This window comes from Sciurus vulgaris (assembly GCF_902686455.1).
Source record: "Sciurus vulgaris genome assembly, chromosome: 4".
In the NCBI taxonomy this organism is placed as follows: Eukaryota; Metazoa; Chordata; class Mammalia; order Rodentia; family Sciuridae; genus Sciurus; species Sciurus vulgaris.
Window position 1 is genome coordinate 113,027,106 of NC_136464.1, and position 14,516 is coordinate 113,041,621.

At 38.8% G+C, this 14,516-nt stretch overlaps 1 pseudogene across 1 annotated transcript; it reads left to right on the top strand.

The window, feature by feature from the left end:
• Positions 1-1,518: 1,518 nt before the first annotated feature.
• Positions 1,519-14,304, top strand: LOC306658969 (NADH dehydrogenase [ubiquinone] 1 beta subcomplex subunit 8, mitochondrial-like; annotated as a pseudogene). Its single transcript has 2 exons — positions 1,519-1,622; positions 13,651-14,304. The product of its transcript is annotated as an NADH dehydrogenase [ubiquinone] 1 beta subcomplex subunit 8, mitochondrial-like (transcript).
• Positions 14,305-14,516: the final 212 nt, after the last annotated feature.

Sequence of the window (14,516 nt, forward strand, 5' to 3'; positions counted from 1 at the left end):
ACACTGTCCACTAGTGACTGTGTTTGATACAGATGACTCACTCGATTTTTAGAGGTGAAAAGTACCTTAGAGATTGTATAAGAAAAGTACCTTAGAGATTGTATAAGACATCAAAATTCATTTTCCACCTAAGGCTCAGAAATACAAGCACCCTATTTGGCAAAATTTGAATTGAAGCACCTAATTCCTTATTTAATTCCAGAAATCTTTCTTTTTAATTATTACATGACTAACAGAAAACTTATGTCTAATATTTTTATTTCAGAGAAATAAAGGACTTCATAACATTTTGGGATTAAGGAAGTATTGTAGTAGGAAATAATTAACCACTTAAGAACAGGTTACAGAGTGACTTCTTGCAATGAATTTAAGAAGAAATCAATATCAAAATTTAGATGAGAATGCAAAAAGAAAAATCCTCAAACTGGACAAAAGAACAAGAAATGGGAGATCAATTCCTTCCTAACACAAGTGATGAGGCAGAAAAACCCCAGGCTGGAATAATGCCTAGAAAAGAGAGAGCTGAAAGAGATGTCTCATCGTCATTGCTTTTTAAATAGCACAAAGTATTTAGACCACATTTTATGAAGAAGAATATTGAAAGAAACTGAGAGTCTGGATTCTATTTTCAAGTCTTTAGAACTGACACTGATAAAACTAGGCACTTCCCTCTTCTCTTAACATGTTCTGACTTTTCAGATGTATTTATGATGTCTTAAGGATTCTGTAATCATACCAAATAGGCAAAATAAGAGAATCATAAATTTATTTAGTTGAAGGAATTCTTATTTTTTTTTTTAGTTGTCAGTGGATCTTTTATTTTATTTATTTATATGTCGTGCTGAGAATTGAACTCAGGGCCTCACACATGCCAGGCAAATACTCTACCACTGAGCCACAACTCCAGCCCCAAGTTGAAGGAATTCTTAACCTGGACTCCTTGAATGCACAAAAGGTCCATAGATGGAATCCAGAGGGTCCTTGAACATGAAGAGATAAAAAAAAAATCACAAAGTTATTTTCAGCAACATTTAACTGAAAATTTGGAAGTCATTCAGGTATGAATGCTGACAAAAATCTTAGACACAGTGACTTTGTCACCAATAGAAAACACAGGCTGGATAATACAGTGAAGTTGTTGCAGATATCTGAAAATAATATTTATGCTCATCTTTTCTTCAAAAATACTTAGTATTAGTCCTCAGCTTCCCCATCTACAGACACTCATGCACAGGAGCTGGCCAACTAGAGGACAATTCTGGACCTCCAGATCATGAAGTTATATAATCTCATAATAATAATTTAACTCAAACAGATATGGAGAATTTTGTTATTTGCAATGGACTGAATATTTGTGTCCCCTCAGAATTCTTATGTTGAAATCCTAACCTCTAATGTAATGGTACAAGGGAATGAGTTTGTAGGTGATTATATCATGATTGTGGAGCCCACAGATATGGGATTAGTGCCATTATAAAAAGATATAACAGTTTGCTTACTTTCTTTCTGCTCTCCACCATGCAAGGATATATCAAGAAGTCTTCAATCTGCAACCCTGAAGAGGATCTCATTGCACCCTCACCATGCTGGTACCCTCATTTGGACTTCCAGTCTCCAGAATTGTGAGAAATAAATTTTTGTTTTTAAAGTTACTCAGTCTATGGTAGCTCATTTTAGTAGTCCAAACCAACTAAAACACAATTCCTTGAGAGAACCTACACATTTCTTGTTAAGTAAGCTATGGAAACTTTAATTATATTTATGGTAATATATTTTGAAGAATCTAGATTGTAACAAAACAAAACTGAATATCAACTGGACATCTCACATGATGTGCACATTGCCCTCCCAAAGCTTATTGTTCCTACTCATATTGAGCAATAACAATCTTCACACTGATGAATGTTGTAAAATTAAAATTTAACCTTGACTTGCCAATATTTTAAATGTTCACATCTTTAAAGTTAATGTTGTTATACTACAAAAACAATTTTATAACTTTTAATGTAATTGATTTTCTTTGTAATCCTATGTATTTTATATATTCCAAAATTATTCTGAATGAGGATCCATATGCTTTATCAAATTGCCAAAGGGGCCTGTGATATAAAAGATTAACAACCCCTTCTTTAGATGTAAATTATTATAGAGAAGTTATGACATTAATTGGCCTTTGCTTTTGTGTTCTCATTCAAATCATTTTATCTTCTCCTTAAATCAACTTTTCCCTATTTTAACACCTTTAACAGATATACTACTTATATATGATAAAATTCACCCATCTCCATATACAATTCAATGATTTTTAGCATTGTCATCAAGTGGTATAATCATCTCTATAAGTCACTTCAAGAATATTTTCATCCCTCCCCCATTAAGATCCCTCGGGCTCGTTAAAGTCCTTAGCTCATTGTTAGAAATATTGAAATTGAGCTAGGCATCACTGTGTATACTTGTAATTCCAGTGGCTCAGAAGGCTGAGGCAGGAGGATTGCAAGTTCAAATTCAGCCTCAGCAATTTAGTGAGGCTCTAAGCAACTTAGTGAGATCCTGTCTCAAAATAAAAAATAAAAAGAACTGGGGATGTGGCTCAGTGTGAACCTCTGGGTTCAATCCCCAGTCCAAAGGAAAAAAAAAAAAAAAAACATTGAAATTGTATTCTACCTCTCTATCTAATTGAATATAGTGTTCTAGAGATTACGAGAAATAGTCTATAATAAAAGTCCTAGAACTATGCCAAAGCTTAGCATGGCATGACATTTTACAAACAAGTTTCATTTCCCTAGAGGAAACTCAGCTTGCTGATGACAGAAAAATGGTGAATGAATGCTAGGCAAGCAAAAAGAGTGTGCCTGGTACAGAGGGTAAACACTGGGGAGAAAAAGTGAGTGGATACTAAAACTAGTGTGCAAATGAGGAATAGTAAGATAGTTATATACTTTCAAAATGTCTTTTCACAAGGCATTTGTTAATTATAATGGATAAGATAGTACAGTTAAAGTGGAGAGACCTGACAGCCTCCATCTTAGCCGACTATATGAACAAGATTCATGTCACTAATAATGAAACCAATCAACAGCATGTACCTCCTGATATGGGGCACTGAGAGGAACAAAGCTTCACTTCTGTTATTCCTATTAAAAGAGCAAAACATGAATCTAATCAGGAGAAAACATAAAAACCCCAATATAAGGGATGCACTATAAAATAATTGTTCAATAGGCTTTTAAAAAGTCAGCTTCAAGAAATACAAAGCAAGTCTCAGACTTTTCCTAATATTGGAAAGTAAAGAGATATGAAAACTGAATTATTTTGCTCTATGTGCCATTATTAGAACAGTGGATGAAATCTGAATAAGGGCTGTGTCCTAGTAGTATTGTATCAATGTTATTTTCTCATTTTGATAGCTATGCTGTGGTTATATAAGAAAATGTCCCTGGTTTTAGTAAATATATACTGGAGTATGCAGCAGGAAAGCAGCATCATATCTACCTATTCTTAGATGGCTCAGAAAATGTGTGTGTGTGTGTGTGTGTGTGTGCGTGTGTAGAGCAAGAGAGACAGAAACAGACAGTGACAGAGACACAGAATGAATGGAAGAGAAAGAAGAATGTGAGAATAACAACAGTTAACATTTGGGGAATCTGGATACAGACTATTCTGGAATTCTTTGTATTGTTCTTGAAACTTTTCCACAAGTACAAAATTGTGTGAAAAGAGAAAAAAAAAAGCACTTAGTCTTAAGTGTCCTTACTGTTGTACAAAAGTTGTTCAAAAGTTCTCAGACCTCAGTTTACACCCCATTATCAACTATATTTCACTACTGGTAGCTTTTCTACATAGATTTTTCTGTTATACCCTACTTGCTTCTTCGTTTGAGAATTTGTTCTCTCCTCTTTTGTTTATTATTTCCCTAGGGCAGATGATGCTGAATTTCGAGCATATGGCCATTTTCATTTTCTGACAATCATCTACCCCTCCCATGCTAAAAAAGACCAATCCTTTTGATAAACTATAAAAAGGTATGGAAATGTAGAAAAGAATGAGTCATATATTTTGGGAGTCAGCAGCTTTGGTTGGCCACTGATTGAATTCACGACCTTGGAAAAAACCACGTCATTGCTTTGTGCTCTATTCTCTTCATAATCTTTTTCCCTGGGTTTATGTTACAGAGTGTTGAAAGGATTAATTTATGATTGTGCATCTCTTTGAATCTCCATGATTTAGGTATTAAAGAAGTTACCACAAATAAATATCCCTATAAATAGCACACTTATGCAAATCCTCCTCTTGATATTTTGGTTGTTATGTTAGAACTTTAAATACTTTTGACAGAGCTCAAAGTATTACCCACATTGGCTTGTGGCATTCTTTCTCACTACAGACATTGTATTTTTAAATATTATTAAAGACAATAGGATATCATGCAGGGGGTTTACTTAATCTGAAGTATTTTTCCCATTTTTGTCATTTCATTTCTAGACTGAAGATACCTCCATTTTTTCCTTCCATGTTTTTAACCTCTCTACTGAGAATAAGAATGCCATCTTTTCTTGATTAGCATCTAAATATTCACCCTTTTTCTAGTGCCAGCATGCTGAGTTTCTTTAGGAAAATATGCCTCTCTGAACTTAGAGTTGGGACTGACCCAGGATGATGGTTTCATGAAGCAGATCTGACGAATCAGAGCAGCACATGTCTTACCCACAATGATTGGCTCAGGAATGGGCATGTAACACTAAGGTCCACAAATCCTTGCCCTGGCTCATGATGAAATGGGTAAGAAACAGGTGATCTCTTACCAATGGGATTGCTAAAGTAGGAGAAAGGAAGCTTGGTTTTTGGAGTAGTTATTTTGCTGCTCTGAGAAGATAGTATTTCTAAACTTGTTTCCATTCCAAACTAAAGTTGACCTGAGAGAAAAAAAATCAATTTTCAAATGATTTAATCACCTATATTGGGAATGCCTATGGAGAGATATGCTAAGTTTTGTAATGTAAGTCAATATATTTCCTTTCCTTTTCTCTTTTCCTTCTTAAATTGTTTGGCACATACGATAGAGGCAGTGGTATCTTATTCTATATTTGTTTTTATCTTCATTCTTAGTAACATAATTTCAATTTTATTCAACCATCTCAGCTTTAAAAATGTACTTCTTGGCCTCTTATATAGAGAAATTTGTCTGTGTAACCAAATATTGGCCAAACAGATATCAGCAGAAGTTACAGGATGGGATTTATTCACAGAAATCTTGAATGACCCATTTACTCCCTAACCTTCTGCTTATTCTTGCTTGAAATGGACATGTGATTTTTGCATTCCAGTGGGAATTTGTGACCTTGAGGGTGGAAGTCATGTATTAAAAAAGATATGACAGAATAAAATGGAAGAACTTTAATCTTGTTGCTCTTTGGAACCCCACTCCATTGTGGATCACCTATTTCTGAACTTCACTTATATAAAAGAATAAACCCTTAAGTGTTCAAGCCACTGGAGTTAGTCCTCTATGGCTAATAACTAACAAAAGTCCTAGTTGATGTAATGTATCTCCACAATCAAACTCCAATGGTATGTCATGAAATGCCTGGGTTTATTTTGTGTGGATGCAATATGAGTAGAACTGGGACAAGAATATTTTTGTTTAAAAGGTAGATTTCATGGCTAGCTTGAGCAACATAAAAATAAGACTCTGTCTTAAATACATATATACAAAAACATTAATGTGTATATATATACATATATGTGTTTAGTTCCATTATTTTTGCCTCAATTATGCATTATAGTGAGAAGCTATGAATAATGCTGGCCACTACTACCTCAACTTCCTTTCTCATCCTCCTGCTGTAGCAGTTCAGCATCGCAAAGCTTTGCCAATGTGAACTTGTAGCGATTCTGAATTTTTTGTCTCCCCTTTATTCTTTCTATCATTGTCACCATTATATCAGTCTACAATTATTCAGTCTGTTAGCTGGAGCTTCCTATATCCAATCTTTATTCACTAAACCCAACTATCTGCACTGGCATCATGATAACCACTTATTAAACTTTCAGGATTAAAAAAAAAAAATTGCTTAGAAAACAAGTACTTAAATCCTAAGCAAAGTAGAGCGTAACAAAAGCAGGTAAAAGCCAGAGAGAAGTTAGCACTGGAAGGGAGTGGCAAGAGATAAGGAAGAGAGTTAGAAAGAAATGAACCATGTTCTGAAAAAACACGGAGGAACATTAAGCACATATTATTTTTGCCGTGCTGGGGACTGAACCCGAGGCCTTGCACGTGCTAGGCAAATGCTCTCTCACTAAGCTACACCTGCCTCCCCTATACTTCTAAATAAGAGAAGTCAGTACTGTGAACTGCGTGATTCGTACTGTATGACATTCTGGAAAATCATTAAATTATGTGTTTAGTTTGACGTTTAAAACATGTCACATTTGTCATATTTTTATCTATTATGTTTTCTGCTTGTAGCAGGAAACTTTTCATTTTAGTTTAGTCTGCATTTCAATAGCTACTAATCTTGGTCAAAGGAACTTTTTGTTGTAAAGGTTATTAGAAAAAGAAATTGAGGGGTTTTCAAGATGGCGGCCTAGAGGGTGGCTGCATTACGTGTTGCTCCAGAACTCAGGATTCAAGAGAGGAGATATTGAGACGCTTGGGACCAACTCAAAGTAGCCAGGTGACTCTCACCCCCTGGGGGGGCATCCCGGATGGGACGGGGGTCCCGGAACGCAGGAAACTTTGTGAAGTAGAACTGCCGGCGAGACGCCCCTCCCCCCGCTGGAGCGCCATAGAGGAGGCCGGTCGGCACAGCGCTGGGACTCGGAACAGCCACTGGGGCTCCGGCGGCTGCCCGGGGGAGGAGAGGCGGGGAGAACTGTGTGGACTCAGGACACCAGGGCCTGCCCTGAGGAGGAGGAGAGGAGCGTGGCCACTTGGATTCAGAGAGACTGCGCCAGAGCTGCAGGCAGTTGCCAGAGGAGAAGCCGCGCGGCGAGCTGTTTGGAATCAGAACGACGCTTCTGAACCCCGGGGCCTGCCCTGAGGACGAGGAGGAAGAGGAGCAGCCGCTTGGATTCGGGCGACTATACGGGAACTACAGGCGGTTGCCAGAGAAGGGGCTGCGTGGCGAGCTGTTTGGACTCTGACCACTTCTGAACCCCGGGGCCTGCCCGGAGGAGTAGGAGAAGGAGGAGAAGGAGCGCGGCGGGTCCTTTGGACTCGCAGTGACTGCATTAGCGCTCCAGGCGGCTGCTCAGAGGAGAAGGCGAGTGGTGAGTTATTTGGTCTTAAAGTGACAGCTCCTGAACACAGGGGGGCTGCCTGGAGGAGAAGCGTGGTGGGACGCTTGGTCTTGAGGGACCACACCAGAGCTCCGGGCGGTGGCCCAGAGGACCCGTGCAGCGGGTCACGTGGATTCAGAGCCACTCAGAGGGACTGCTCCTGAACACCCGGGGGGTTATCTGGAGAAGGAGGAGGAACGGGCAGGGTCACTTCGACTCGGAGTGATTGATTGCCCCGGGCTACGGGTGGTTGGTGGGAGGAGGAGGCACGAAGTGAGTTTCTTGGACTCCTAGTGACCGCACCGGCATACTGGGCAGCTGTCTGGAGGAAGAGGCCTGTGGCGGGTCTCTGGGACTCAGAGCGATTGTTCGGGGCCACAGGTGGCTGCTCAGAGGAGGGGCCACGCAGCCAGGCGATTAGGTGCAGAACAGGGTCCCAGGATCTAGGAGGCTTCTGGGTGGAAGAGCCGCACAGAGACAGGCTTAGGGCGGAGCGAAGGTTCCAGGCCTATGGGCAAATTCTCTGAGGAGGGGCAGCCTAAGGAGATTCATCTGCGAAGGGTGAGGCTCCCAGGCCCAGGAGGTAGGGCCGGGCCCCTGGAAACTTTGCAGAGGAAGGCAGCCCAGCCCAGGCAGTAGATGTAAATTGAGGGGAACCTCTAGGAGGAAACTGACCAGCGAGACCTCCCCACCGGGTGAGTCTTCCCTGCTGGGTGAGGTTTCCCACAAGGACAGTAAAACCAGAGGCTCAGGCCCAAACAGGCCTTGCCTCAGCCCACAGCCTAGGTCCCCTTTGGATGACCATTGGTCAACAAGTGGAGGCACCTCTGCCCACTAGCAGGGAATATACCCCACCTGAAGGCCACTACTCCTAGAGAGGCAGCTTCCTTGTGGAGCACCGCATTATCAACCTCCTCCAAGACTTCAGCCTACTGAAGGCTAAGAGGGGATATATATAGAAATCTTCAGGGTCATTGTAAATCAACAGAGGAAATCTGCAATATCTCAGCGGTCCACTGATATCTGAACAACATGAGAAAACAAGGAAAGAAAATGCTGCAAACAAATCTAGATGTTACATCAATAAAACCCAATGACAGCATGGCAGAAGAAATGACAGAAAAGGAGTTCAGAATGTACATAATTAAAATGATCAGAGAAGCAAACGAGGAGATGAAAGAGCAAATGCAAGCATTGAATGATGAGATGAAAGAGCAAATGCAAGCATTGATTGATCGCACCAATCGACAGTTAAAAGAGCAAATACAGGAAGCAAAAGATCATTTCAATAAAGAGTTAGAGATATTGAAAAAAAACCAAACAGAAATCCTTGACATGAAGGAAACAATAAACCAAATTAAGAACTCCATAGAAAGCATATCCAATAGGATAGAACACCTGGAAGACAGAACCTCAGACATTGAAGACAAAATATTTAACCTTGAAAACAAAGCTGAACAAACAGAGAAGATGGTAAGAAATCATGAACAGAATCTACAAGAACTATGGGATATCATGAAAAGGCCAAATTTAAGAATTATTGGGATTGAGGAAGGCCTAGAGAAACAAGCCAAAGGAATGAACAACCTATTCAATGAAATAATATCAGAAAATTTCCCAAATCTGAAGAATGAAATGGAAAATCAAGTTCAAGAGGCTTACAGGACTCCAAATACACAAAATTACAACAGACCCACACCAAGGCACATTATAATGAAAATACCTAACATACAAAATAAAGACAGAATTTTAAAGGCTGTGAGAGAAAAGAACCAAATTACATTCAGGGGGAAACCAATACGCATATCAGCAGATTTTTCAATCCAGACCCTAAAAGCTAGAAGGTCCTGGAACAACATTTTTCAAGCCCTGAAAGAAAATGGATGCCAACCAAGAATCTTATACCCAGCAAAACTTACCTTCAAATTTGACGATGAAATAAAATCCTTCCATGATAAACAAAAGCTAAAAGAATTTATAAAAAGAAAGCCAGCATTACAGAACATTCTCAACAAAATATTCCATGAGGAAGAGATGAAAAACAAAGAAGCAAATCAGCAAAGGGAGGAATTATCCTAAAGGAATTGTCAAATAAAGGAGGAAACAAGTTGTGTCAAACAAATAAATAAACAAAATTTTAAAAATGAACCAAATGACCGGGAAACCAAATCATTTCTCTATAATAACCCTGAACGTTAATGGCCTGAATTCATCAATCAAAAGACATAGACTGGCAGACTGGATTAAAAAGAAAGATCCAACAATATGTTGCCTGCAAGAGACTCACCTCATAGAAAAAGATACCCATAGATTAAAGGTGAAAGGATGGGGAAAAACATACCATGCATATGGACTCAGCAAAAAAGCTGGAGTATCCATCCTCATTTCCGATAATGTGGACTTCAAGCCAAAGTTAGTCAGAAGGGATAAAGAAGGTTATTTCATACTGCTTAAGGGAAGCATAAATCAGCAAGATATAACAATCATAAACATCTATGCCCCAAACAGTGGCTCATCTATGTATGTCAAACAAATCCTTCTCAATTTCAGAAACCAAATAGACCACAACACAATAATACTAGGTGATTTTAACACGCCGCTCTCACCACTGGACAGATCTTCCAGACAAAAATTGAGCAAAGAAACCATAGATCTCAACAACACAATCAATAATTTAGACTTAACGGACATTTATAGAATATTCCATCCAACCAAGAGTGAATACACTTTCTTCTCAGCAGCACATGGATCCTTCTCTAAAATAGACCATATATTATGCCACAAAGCTAATGTTAGCAAATACAAGAAGATAGAGACACTAGCATGTATTCTATCAGATCATAATGGATTGAAGTTAGAAATAAATGAAAGAGTAAAACACAGAAACTATTCCAACATCTGGAGGTTAAACAATATGCTATTATATGATGAATGGATAACAGAGGATATTAAGAAGGAAATTAAAAAATTCTTAGAGGTAAATGAGAACAAAGAAACATCATATCAAAACCTCTGGGACACTATGAAAGCAGTACTTAGAGGGAAATTTATTTCATGGAGCGCATTTAATAAAAGAAGTAAAACTCAACAAATAAACAACCTAACACTACAGCTCAAAGCCTTAGAAAAAGAAGAACAGAACAGCACCAAAAGTAGTAGAAGACAGGAAATTGTTAAACTCAGAGCTGAAATCAATGAAATTGAAACAAAAGAAACAATACAGAAAATTGACAAAATAAATAGTTGGTTCTTCGAAAAAATAAACAAAATTGATAAACCTTTAGCCACACTAACAAAGAGAAGACGAGAGAAAACCCAAATCACTAAAATTCGGAATGAACAAGGAAATATCACTACAGACAGGATGGAAATACAAAACATAATTAGAAGCTATTTTGAAAATCTATACTCCAACAAAATAGAAAATTTCGAAGACATCAACAGGTTTCTAGAGACATATGAATTGCCTAAACTGAATGAGGAGGACATAAACAATTTAAATAGACCAATTTCAAGTACTGAAATAGAAGAAGTCATCAAAAGCCTACCAACAAAGAAAAGTCCGGGACCAGATGGGTTCTCAGCCGAGTTCTACAAAACCTTTAAGGAAGAGCTCATTCCAATACTTCTCAAAGTATTCCACAAAATAGAAGAGGAGGGAACCCTCCCAAACTCATTCTATGAAGCCAATATCACACTGATACCTAAACCAGACAGAGACTCATCAAGGAAAGAAAATTTCAGACCAATATCCTTAATGAACATCGACGCAAAAATTCTCAACAAAATTTTAGCAAATCGCATACAAAAACATATTAAAAAGATAGTGCACCATGATCAAGTGGGTTTCATCCCAGGGATGCAAGGTTGGTTCAACATCAGGAAATCAATAAACGTAATTCACCATATTAATAGACTTAAAGTCAAGAATCACATGATTATTTCAATAGACGCAGAAAAAGCATTTGATAAAATTCAGCACCCCTTCATGCTCAAAACACTAGAACAAATAGGGATAGTGGGAACATTCCTTAATATTGTAAAGGCCATTTATGCTAAGCCCATGGCTAATATCATTCTAAATGGTGAAAAGCTGAAAGCATTCCCCCTAAAAACTGGAACAAGGCAGGGATGCCCTCTTTCACCACTTCTATTCAACATCGTTCTTGAGACTCTGGCCAGAGCAATTAGACAAACCAAAGAAATTAAAGGGATACGAATTGGAAAAGAAGAACTCAAACTATCCCTGTTCGCTGATGACATGATTATATATTTAGAGGAACCTGGAAATTCCACCAGAAAACTCTTAGAGCTCATAAGTGATTTCAGTAAAGTAGCAGGTTACAAGATCAATGCCCATAAATCCAACGCATTTTTATACATAAGTGATGAATCTTCAGAAAGAGAAATTAGGAAAACTACCCCATTCACAATAGCCTCGAAAAAAATAAAATACTTGGGAATCAATCTCACAAAAGAGGTGAAAGACCTCTACAATGAGAACTATACAACACTAAAGAAAGAAATTAAAGAACACCTTAGAAGATGGAAAGATCTTCCATGTTCTTGGATAGGAAGAATTAATATTGTCAAAATGGCCATACTACCTAGAGTGCTATACAAATTCAATGCAATTCCAATTAAAATCCCAATGACGTACCTTACAGAAATAGAGCAGGCAATTATGAAATTCATCTGGAAGAATAAGAAACCCAGAATAGCTAAAGCAATCCTTAGCAGGAAGAGTGAAACAGGAGGTATTGCAATACCAGATCTTCAACTCTACTACAAAGCAATAGTAACAAAAACGGCATGGTATTGGTACCAAAATAGAAAGGTAGATCAATGGTACAGAATAGAGGACACGGACACAAACCCAAATAAATACAATTTTCTCATACTAGACAAAGGGGCCAAAAATATGCAATGGAGAAAAGATAGCCTCTTCAACAAATGGTGCTGGGAGAATTGGAAATCCATATGCAACAGAATGAAACTAAACCCATATCTCTCACCATGCACGAAACTAAACTCAAAATGGATTAAGGACCTCGGAATCAGACCAGAGACCCTGCAGATTATAGAAGAAAAAGTAGGTCCAAATCTTCATCTTGTTGGTCTAGGACCAGACTTCCTTAACAGGACTCCCATAGCACAAGAAATAAAAGCTAGAATCAACCACTGGGATAGATTCAAGCTGAAAAGCTTTCTCTCAGCAAAGGAAACTATCAGCAATGCGAAGAAAGAGCCTACAGAGTGGGAGAATATCTTTGCCAATCATACTTCAGATAGAGCACTAATCTCCAGAATCTATAAAGAACTCAAAAAACTCTACTCCAAGAATTCAAACAGTCCAGTCAACAAATGGGCTAAGGAAATGAATAGACATTTCACAGAAGAAGATCTACAAGCAATCAACAAACATATGGAAAAATGTTCAACATCTCTAGTAATAAGAGAAATGCAAATCAAAACCACCCTAAGGTTCCATCTCACCCCAATTAGAATGGCGATTATCAAGAATACGAGCAACAACAGGTGTTGGCGAGGATGTGGGGAGAAAGGTACACTCATACACTGCTGGTGGGGCTGCAAATTAGTGCAGCCGCTATGGAAAGCAGTGTGGAGATTCCTTAGAAAACTTGGAATGGAACCACCATTTGACCCAGCTATCCCACTCCTTGGCCTATACCCAAAGGACTTAAAATCTGCATACTACAGAAATACAGCCACATCAATGTTCATAGCTGCTCAATTCACAATAGCCAGACTGTGGAACCAACCTAGATGCCCTTCAATTGATGAGTGGATAAAGAAACTGTGGTATATATATACTATGGAATATTACTCAGCCATAAAGAATGATAAAATTATGACATTTGCAGGCAAATGGATGAAATTGGAGAATATCATGCTAAGTGAGATAAGCCAATCTCAAAAAGCCAAAGGACGAATGATATCGCTAATAAGTGGAGGTTGACAAATAATGGGGGGGAGGGAAGGGTTAGAGTTAGGGTTAGGGAGGGGGGCAAGTATAGAGGAAGGAACTACTGTATAGAGGGTAAAGAGGGGTGGGAGGGGTGGGGGGAAGGGAAAAAAATAACAGAATGAATCAAACAACATTGCTCTATGTAAATTTATGATTGCACAAATGGTATGCCTTTACGCCATGTACAAACAGAGAAACAACATGTATCCCATTTGTTTACAATAAAAAAAAAAAAAAAAAAAAAAAAAAAAAAGAGTTAGTTAAGGGACTGCAGTTGTGGCTCAGTAGTGGAGCACTTGCGTGGCATGTGTGAGGCACTGGGTTCAATCCTCAGCACCACATAAAAATAAAGATATAAAAGCACACAAAAACATTATAAAAAGTAAAAAAGAGAAGCGCGAGGCCGGGGCAGGGGCTCTGGGAGTTCGGTGGCTGCAAAGGTCTGCCCGGAATGTGGTGCCGCTAGGGGCACGGACAGCCTCCCACATTACCAAGGACATGCTGCTGGGGCCCTATCCTAAGGCCCCAGAACGGGCAGCTGCCGCCAAGAAGTATACTAAGCGTGTGGAAGACTACGAATCTTACCTAGATGATGGCATGGGGTATGGCGACCACCCGGAGCTCCCTGATCGCTCACAGCATGAGAGAGATCCATGGTATGACTGGGACCACACACACCTAAGGTTGAACTGGGGTGAACCGAAACACTGGGACCTAGACATGTACATCAGGAACCGTGTGGATACAGCCCCCACACCCCTTTCTTGGAATACCATGTGTAAGCACCTTTTTGGCTTCATGGCCTTCATGATTTTCATGTTCTGAGTCAGGGAGAAGCACCCCACCTACCACCCTGTGTGGCCAAAGCAGTATCCTTATAATAATCTGTACCTGGAAGGAGGAGGTGATCCCACCGAAGAACCTGAGCCAGTGGTTCACTATGAGATCTGAGCAGGCACCATGGACTTTTGTGCCCTCTAACCAGGACTCCCTCATTTCTAGAGATTTAACCTTACTGAAATCCCTAATAAAACTCAAAAAAAAAGAAAAAAAAAAAAAAAAAAAAAGAAAAAGAAATTGAAAGGATGTAATTTTAATGCCATTTCTAAATAAAATAAGCAACATTGGCATCTTTTTATAAAGTAATGAATTTATGATTTTAACCAGAAGTATATTTTTTGTCTATTAACACAGTTTTTAATTTAAATTATAACACTATTTTCAGACTCCTGTAGGTTTTAAAAGAAAA